Below are 9256 nucleotides of genomic sequence, written 5' to 3'. Positions count from 1 at the left end.
TCTTCGCCCCATTCTTTACCCCAAACAGTACTCTTGGGCCTTTGAAGAAGGGGCCACACCCCAAAAGCTTGTCCTGAAAATTTGGATGTGAGCACAAGTTAAAAAAAAAAAAACGTATCTTGGATGTAAATGCACAATATATATATGTGTAAAGCGCTGCGTGAAATTGATGGCGCTATATAAGAACCCGTAATAAATAAATGGACAGTACTCAATTGTTTTTTGTACTCTGTCCAAAATAAAAAATAAAAAGTTGTGACTATAAGTAAACTTTAAGCCCCTCCTCCAAAATTCACAAGCTCCGCCTTAGTTTGATGTGAATTTTAGGACTCCTGGGAGGCTTCATTCATCATATATCCGCATGGAGTCATCTCTGTCCTCTGCCTCGCCTACAAACTCGCTCATCCTTCTTCCTCTCTCTCGTCTTTTTACAGGTCCTTTCAGGTAAAGCGTACTACACGGTGGCGGACTACTTCTCGCTGGGGGTGATCGTGTACCAGATGGCGACGGGCGAGCATCCATATCAGAATTACACTTGGAATGTGCGAAAACTTTGGACAGCACTCCGGACCTTCACCCCACCTTTTATAGGGGACAGAACGACGCCGCTCCAGGAACTCCTCTATAGGGTGAGTATTACCTTCTCCCAACACACAAAACCCTTTCCACCCTTATATACACCTTCTTTTAGGAATTGGACCCTCATGTGGGTCATAGCAGTACTTTCAGCATGCCGACTGCCTAGGGGTGCTCAACCCGTGGCCCTCGGAGCTCTCTGATGTGGCCTCAAACCAGGGAATGGCATGCCGGGGTCAGCCAACCTGATGATCAATGGGGGCGGGCAGTGCAGGAGGCAGGCAGCCGCAGAGGGAGCGGGAGACCCATAAGCCAATGCTTCCTCTGTAGTGCCGCCCCCTGTCCCAGGCAGGGCTGCTGTTAGAAGTCACTGGGGGGCCCCATACAGCCTGACAGGCCCCTCCCCCACCTCCGAAAATATCAAATGATATTTTCCCTAAAGTGCCATGGCTGCGATGCCACGCTTCTCCGCCGTGGCAGAAAGGATACCCTTATCGACAAATACCTATTCAGCCGACTATAGGGTCCCCACCTTTTCTTCAAGTCAAACATGAACACTTTAGCGGCGCACAGCAATTGTGTTTTGTAGTATAAACTATAGATATTTCTAATCATATGAAGTTAATAACAAGAGTCCCCTTTACATCAGAGTCCACAGAGTTCCCCTTTACATCAGAGTCCACAGAGTTCCCCTTTTACATCAGAGTCCACAGAGTTCCCCTTTTACATCAGAGTCCACAGAGTTCCCCTTTTACATCAGAGTCCACAGAGTTCCCCTTTTACATCAGAGCTCACAGAGTTCCCCTTTTACATCAGAACTCACAGAGTTCCCCTTTTACATCAGAACTCACAGAGTTCCCCTTTTACATCAGAACTCACAGAGTTCCCCTTTTACATCAGAACTCACAGAGTTCCCCTTTTACATCAGAACCCACAGAGTTCCCCTTTTACATCAGAACCCACAGAGTTCCCCTTTTACATCAGAGTCCACAGAGTTCCCCTTTTACATCAGAACTCACAGAGTTCCCCTTTTACATCAGAACCCACAGAGTTCCCCTTTTACATCAGAACCCACAGAGTTCCCCTTTTACATCAGAGTCCACAGAGTTCCCCTTTTACATCAGAGTCCACAGAGTTCCCCTTTTACATCAGAGTCCACAGAGTTCCCCTTTTACATCAGAGTCCACAGAGTTCCCCTTTTACATCAGAGTCCACAGAGTTCCCCTTTTACATCAGAGTCCACAGAGTTCCCCTTTTACATCAGAACCCATAGAGTTCTCCTTTGGTGCCATACTACGACCCGATAATACACAATAAGGTACCATACTACGACCCGATCCGATATTACACAATAAGGTACCATACTACGACCCGATCCAATATTACACAATAAGGTACCATACTACGACCCGATCCAATATTACACAATAAGGTGCCATACTACGACCCGATAATACACAATAAGGTACCATACTACGACCCGATCCGATATTACACAATAAGGTACCATACTACGACCCGATAATACACAATAAGGTACCATACTACGACCCGATCCGATATTACACAATAAGGTACCATACTACGACCCGATAATACACAATAAGGTACCATACTACGACCCGATCCGATATTACACAATAAGGTACCATACTACGACCTGATAATACACAATAAGGTACCATACTACGACCCGATCCGATATTACACAATAAGGTACCATACTACGACCCGATAATACACAATAAGGTACCATACTACGACCCGATCCAATATTACACAATAAGGTACCATACTACGACCCGATCCAATATTACACAATAAGGTACCATACTACGACCCGATCCAATATTACACAATAAGGTGCCATACTACGACCCGATCCAATATTACACAATAAGGTACCATACTACGACCCGATCCGATATTACACAATAAGGTGCCATACTACGATCCGATATTACACAATAAGGTACCATACTACGACCCGATCCAAGCATGACATAGTAGGGGAATAAAAGTAAGATCACGGAAGTTGAGATCTGTCACTGTCAGAATCCAATATAAAAACGGGTGGGGGAGGGGGGGGTTGTATTGATCACATATCTCTATTGATCTCTCGTGGTTTCTTATCATATTTCTCTTTTACAGCTCTTACTGTTTGATGCGGACATGCGAGCCACCTTATTACAGAACATCCGAGGGCTCCCATTCTTCAACTCCATCAACTGGACGGAGGTAGAGAAAGGAAAATCACCATCACCGCTTACACCAGATATGGTAAGTATATGAACAATGGAGGAGTCCATGTATATTTGGGGGGGATGGGGGGTCAGCCCCGGGTTCTTCTGTACTTCACATACATCTTAGCCCTCGTACACACTGTCAGACATTCCAACGGAAAATGTCTGATCGGACCGTTTTGTCAGATAATCCAAATGTGTGTGGTCTCCATCGGACCAAGTTTTCCAGCTGGGCTATAAAATTTTCCGACAACATGATCCGATCGGACTTTGTGCGATCATGTGTAGAGAATTCCGATCGGACAAAGTGCCACGCATGCTCAGATCAAATTCCTACATCAAAGCTATTGGCTACTAGCCTGAACGTAGTCCCATCGTAACGAAATAACGTCATCACGTTCTGAACGATCGGATTTTCCGACAACTTTGTCCGACCCGTGTGTATGCAACAGTTTCGGACAAAATCCGATGGATTTGGTTGTCGGAATCTCCGACCCGACCCGTGTGTACAAGGGCTGAGATGGATGTTATGTACAGAATCCTCACATTTGTCTGTGACTTTGTGGTCGCTGCACAATCACATCACATGGTCTGGGGACAGTCACATCACATGGTCTGGGGACAGTCACATCACATGGTCTGGGGACAGTCACATCACATGGTCTGGGGACAGTCACATCACATGGTCTGGGGACAGTCACATGGTCTGGAGGTGCTCCTTGGGTGTGATAATGCAGTGTGAGGCTTCTTCTGACCACTAGAGGGAGAAGTGGTTGGAGGAGTCTTCTTGGGGTAATTGGCTGCCATTGGGGGTTGGGTTCACCAAGCTTTATTACCATTTCCCGTATCAATCACAATCATTGATGAATGTCTTTTTCCCTTTTCAGCTGCCCAAGGAGCCGGAACCTGGAAGAATGGAAATAGCGGAATGTTTGATGTGTGAAAAGGAAGAGATGGAGATCGCGACGTGGGAGCAGAAGATCTTTGAAGGCTTTTCCTACATCAGCCAAAGTCTGAAGCCGCAGCCAATGGCCTCGTCTCCAGCCCCATCAGAGGGGCATTAAAGCATCTCCACCAACCTATAGGACAGACAGAAGGGGGGATCCGGGGAACCCGCCACCTCTGCTCAGGCTCTAAGGAACTAAAACTCCCAGCATGCTCTGTGCAAGTAGTGGGGCTTCAGCTCCCAGCCTAGAATAAGATGCTACATGTAGTGCCTCATAGTCTGAGCAGAGGCAGCAAGTTCCCAGGACACACAGACCCTGTGACCCGGGTTCAGTAAGGACAATGGCTCCTCCCTCTGGAGGGAAGCGCTGTCGGTGTGGGAGGATGTTCCCTCCTCCCCCGCCCACTGACACCCACATCTCCACTAACCATCAAGGGTGGCAATGCTTCTAACCAGGCTCCACCCCCCCCATCACCTACCGCCAAGGGTGGCAATGCTTCTAACCAGGCTCCACCCCCCCCCATCACCTACCGCCAAGGGTGTCAATGCTTCTAACCAGGCTCCACCCCCCCATCACCTACCGCCAAGGGTGTCAATGCTTCTAACCAGGCTCCACCCCCCCATCACCTACCGCCAAGGGTGTCAATGCTTCTAACCAGGCTCCGCCCCCCCTCACCTACCGCCAAGGGTGTCAATGCTTCTAACCAGGCTCCACCCCCCCCACTCACCTACCGCCAAGGGTGGCAATGCTTCTAACCAGGCTCCACCCCCCCATCACCTACCGCCAAGGGTGGCAATGCTTCTAACCAGGCTCCACCCCCCCCATCACCCACCGCCAAGGGTGGCAATGCTTCTAACCAGGCTCCACCCCCCATCACCTACCGCCAAGGGTGTCAATGCTTCTAACCAGGCTCCGCCACCCCCCACACTGAGGGTTTGGCTCCCATTGCCCACCCTCCCTCACACCCAGGGTGGTGGCGCTTAGCCCACCTACTTGACTGGGTACTGACATTTATAGGTAAAGTTGATCCAGGGAATATCCGATCGCCTCTCAGGGATCAGGAAGGAATTTTTCCCCCAGCTGTAGCACATTGGATCATGGCTCTGCTGGGGTTTTTCGCCTTCCTCTGGATCAATTTTCCTCCCCCATACCGAACCCAATACACCCACTCTTCTACCACCAAGGGTGGCAATGCCTCTTATGAGGCTTTGCTGCCCTCATTCACCACAAAGCAAAAGGGGGGTGCTACCACCCTGGGTATGGGGTGAGTGTGGCCAGTGGAACTTCCCCCCAAGTTTCATCTGTCCTCCCTCCCCCAAGCCCAGCATACCGGTGCCCCACTTACATGCACTCAGCTCTCACCAAGGGTGGCAATGCCTTTTAGGTCCTCTACACCCACTCATTTACCCCCAAAGATGGCAATGCCTCTTAGGCTCCGCCACCCCCACTCACCTACCACTGAGGATGCGGCTCAAATTGCCTGCCCTCCCTCACACCCAGGGTGGTGGTACTTACCCCACCTACTTGACTGGGTACTGACATTTATAGGTAAAGTTGATCCAGGGAATAGCCGATTGCCTCTCAGGGATCAGGAAGGAATTTTTCCCCCAGCTGTAGCACATTGGATCATGGCTCTGCTGGGGTTTTTTGCCTTCCTCTGGATCAATTGCCCCCCCTACAGAACCCAATACACCCACTCTTCTACCACCGAGGGTGGCAATGCCTCTTATAAGGCTCTGCTACACCCACTCATCTACCCGCAAGTGTTACAATACCTCTTCCCAGGTTTTGCTGCCCTCACTCCCCACCAAGAGGGGGTGCTACCAACCTGGGTATGGGGTGAGTGTGGCCATTGAAACTTCCCCCCAAGTTTCATCTGTCCTCCCTCCCCCAAGCCCAGCATACCGGTGCCCCACTTACATGCACTCCGCTCTCACCAAGGGTGGCAATGCCTTTTAGCTCCTCTACACCCACTCATTTACCCCCAAAGATGGCAATGCATCTTAGGCTCTGCTACACCCACTCCTCTACCAGCAAGAGGGGGTGATACCACCCTGGGTATGGGGTGAGTGTGGCCAGTGGAACTTCCCCCCAAGTTTCATCTGCCCTCACTCCCCCAAGCCCAGCATACTGGTACTTTCCCAAGGCACCACCTACATGCATTCATCTACCACCAAGGGTGGCAATGCCTCTTAGGCTCCGCACCCCCACTCACCTACCACTGAGGATGCGGCTCCAATTGCCTACCCTCCCTCACACCCAGGGTGGTGGCGCTTACCCCACCTACTTGACTGGGTACTGACATTTATAGGTAAAGTTGATCCAGGGAATATCCGATTGCCTCTCAGGGATCAGGAAGGAATTTTTTCCCCAGCTGTAGCACATTGGATCATGGCTCTGCTGGGGTTTTTCGCCTTCCTCTGGATCAATTGCCCCCCCCTACAGAACCCAATACACCCACTCTTCTACCAGCAAGGGTGGCAATGCCTCTTATGAGGCTTTGCTGCCCTCACTCACCACAAAGCAAGAGGGAGGTGCTACCACCCTGGGTATGGGGTGAGTGTGGCCAGTGGAACTTCCCCCCAAGTTTCATCTGTCCTCCCTCCCCCAAGCCCAGCATACTGGTGCCCCACTTACATGCACTCAGCTCTCACCAAGGGTGGCAATGCCTTTTAGGTCCGCTACACCCACTCATTTACCACCAAAGATGGCAATGCATCTTAGGCTCTTCTACACGCACTCACCACCAAGCAAGAGGGGGGTGCTACCACCCTGGGTATGGGGTGAGTGTGGCCAGTGGAACTTCCCCCCCAAGTTTCATCTGTCCTCCCTCCCCCAAGCCCAGCATACTGGTGCCCCACTTACATGCACTCAGCTCTCACCAAGGGTGGCAATGCCTTTTAGGTCCGCTACACCCACTCATTTACCACCAAAGATGGCAATGCATCTTAGGCTCTTCTACACGCACTCACCACCAAGCAAGAGGGGGGTGCTACCACCCTGGATATGGGGTGAGTGTGGCCAGTGGAACTTCCCCCCAAGTTTCATCTGCCCTCACTCCCCCACACTCAGCATACTGGTACTTCCCCAGGCCCTACGAACATGCATTCATCTACCACCAAGGGTGGTAATGCCTCTTATCATCGAAGATGGCCAAAATGTTGGAATAAAATGTAAACTAAGTGATCAAGAGGAGGGATTAGAGGATGATTTGCTAGTAAATATGAGGGAGAGAATCTTCAATTCAAGTAATCACCGGAATCCACTACGTCATCAATCTCTTGAAAGATTCTCATCAGCAGCTTCTGAATCACAAACTATCATTGTAAACAAGACAATTGGTTGTTCCTAGAAGAAGACTCAACCAAAAAGTCAGAGGAACCCTCCTAGGGACCAGGTACAGCTGTACCAACACAGGTCCCTACACTGGTGGCGATTATATTTGATCGCTGTATTTTTTCGATCGACGATGTTATGAAGGTTGGAGGCCGGTATGTTTTTGAGGCGTGTGTTGGACCGGCTATAAGGGGAGGTTGGAGGCCGGTATATTTTTGAGGCGTGTGTTGAAACAGCTATGAGGGGAGGTTGGAACTCTTTTTGTCTTCAGAGGCAGGAGGAGTCTTTCCAGCTTTCTTTAGACTTTCTCTGCTGGAGAAATGAGAACTCTTCCCGCCAGTGAGGTGCTTCATGGAGTCCAAGGCCTCACTCACATGGGGTGTATAAATCTGTACCCTATGTGGGGGCTGAGTTTACCCTAAAAAGGACAGCCAATGCGGGTGCAGTTGTACGGACGCACCCTGGGTGCGTTCGGGGCCGTGCACCGGCACCCACACAGATGTCACATTAAGAACAGCCGCTGCACCCCAGTTGACAGCAATGGGACTTCCTACACGGGATGCTGGGAACACCTGTGCATCCCCATTCTGGTAAACACGGCCCTCCCATGGGGTACAGATTCATACCCCGCTGTGAAGGAGGCCTAAGTGTGAATTAAATATTTAGCTCCATTGTGTTGCTAATTTGGGGACCACTGTACCCCTCTTTATTGTTATTTATGTGTATTTTAATAAAAGAGTGTTAAATATTGTAGATTGTATACGTTGTGGAGGTGTGCGTTATTCTTTGGGTGTGTTTTGGAGTGTTATATATAGATTGTAATTTAGGATAAGTTTGGATTTCTTCTGGAGGCGCTTTAAATGGACATAACTGATGTTCCCCGCTGAGCGGGGGCGGGCCTTAGAGAACAGAGGCTGCATATGGGCAGCACAGAGGCTTAGGGGTTAGGATGGAGTCACACCTATGCATTTTTTGTGCTTTTTTGCAGATTTGCACCACAAAAAGTGTTCCATAGGAAACAATGTTAAATGGACTGTAGTGCAAATCTGCAAAATGCACTAAAAATGCATAGGTGTGAATCCAGCCCAAGTCTTGCAGCACTGGGGTCCATGGTTCAAATCCTGACAAGGACACTATCTGAATGGAGTTTGCATGTTCTCCCCGTGCTTGCATGGGCTTCCTCCAGGTACTCCGGTTTCCTCCCACACTACAAAGACACGCTACCTTGCGTTGGTGGTGCAGGGGTGAGCATAGCTGCCTTCCCAGCAGCTGACCCGGGTTCGATTCCCGGCCAACGCCATCTCCAATACTTGGAGTCCTCAGAGAGGAAAGCGCTATACAAGGTCAATGAGAATTATATATTAGCGGTGGAATAAAGAATGAAGCGAATGTGTGGAATGTTTGAGGAAGAATCTATAGAAGGTGAACCCAACAACTGATAGAAGACGCTTAGGCTGCCATCACACCGAGGCCTTCCGGATCGCGGGCGTGATCCGGTGATACTAAAAGGAAAAGGGATCACAAGCGTGTTTTGCGGTGATTCGGCAATCCGGAACACCTCGGTGTGAACAGAGCCTCACCGTGTCCATCGTACGACAAGAACTTCCTGCACAGACGTCCCCCCAGCAGGATTACAACACACATACCCAACCCAACCGCATGAATACTACACCCATACCCCCCCCCCCCCCAGCAGGATTACTACACCCATACCCCCCCAGCAGGATTACAACACACATACCCAACCCAACCCCCCCCCGCATGAATACTACACCCATACCCCCCCAGCAGGATTACAACACACATACCCAACCCAACCCCCCCCCGCATGAATACTACACCCATACCCCCCCAGCAGGATTACAACACACATACCCAACCCAACCGCATGAATACTACACCCATACCCCCCCCCCCCCCCCCCAGCAGGATTACTACACCCATACCCCCCCAGCAGGATTACAACACACATACCCAACCCAACCCCCCCCCGCATGAATACTACACCCATACCCCCCCAGCAGGATTACAACACACATACCCAACCCAACCGCATGAATACTACACCCATACCCCCCCCCCCCCCCCAAGCAGGATTACTACACCCATACCCCCCCAGCAGGATTACTACACCCATACCCCCCCAGCAGGATT

The 9256-nt window shown here is 50.3% G+C and overlaps 1 non-coding gene across 1 annotated transcript; it reads left to right on the top strand.

Annotated features, from left to right (window-relative positions):
* Nucleotides 1-8329: 8329 nt before the first annotated feature.
* On the top strand, nucleotides 8330-8401 carry TRNAG-UCC (transfer RNA glycine (anticodon UCC)). The gene has a single exon. It is a non-coding gene; the product is annotated as a tRNA-Gly (tRNA).
* The last annotated feature ends 855 nt before the right edge of the window (nucleotides 8402-9256 follow it).

The sequence above is a fragment of the Lithobates pipiens genome, unplaced genomic scaffold (genome assembly GCF_037356315.1).
Source record: "Lithobates pipiens isolate NorthernLeopardFrog02 unplaced genomic scaffold, aLitPip1_a1.2 Scaffold_47, whole genome shotgun sequence".
In the NCBI taxonomy this organism is placed as follows: Eukaryota; Metazoa; Chordata; class Amphibia; order Anura; family Ranidae; genus Lithobates; species Lithobates pipiens.
The sequence above is the reverse complement of the archived record's forward strand: the minus strand, read 5'-3'. Positions and strand labels throughout refer to the sequence as shown.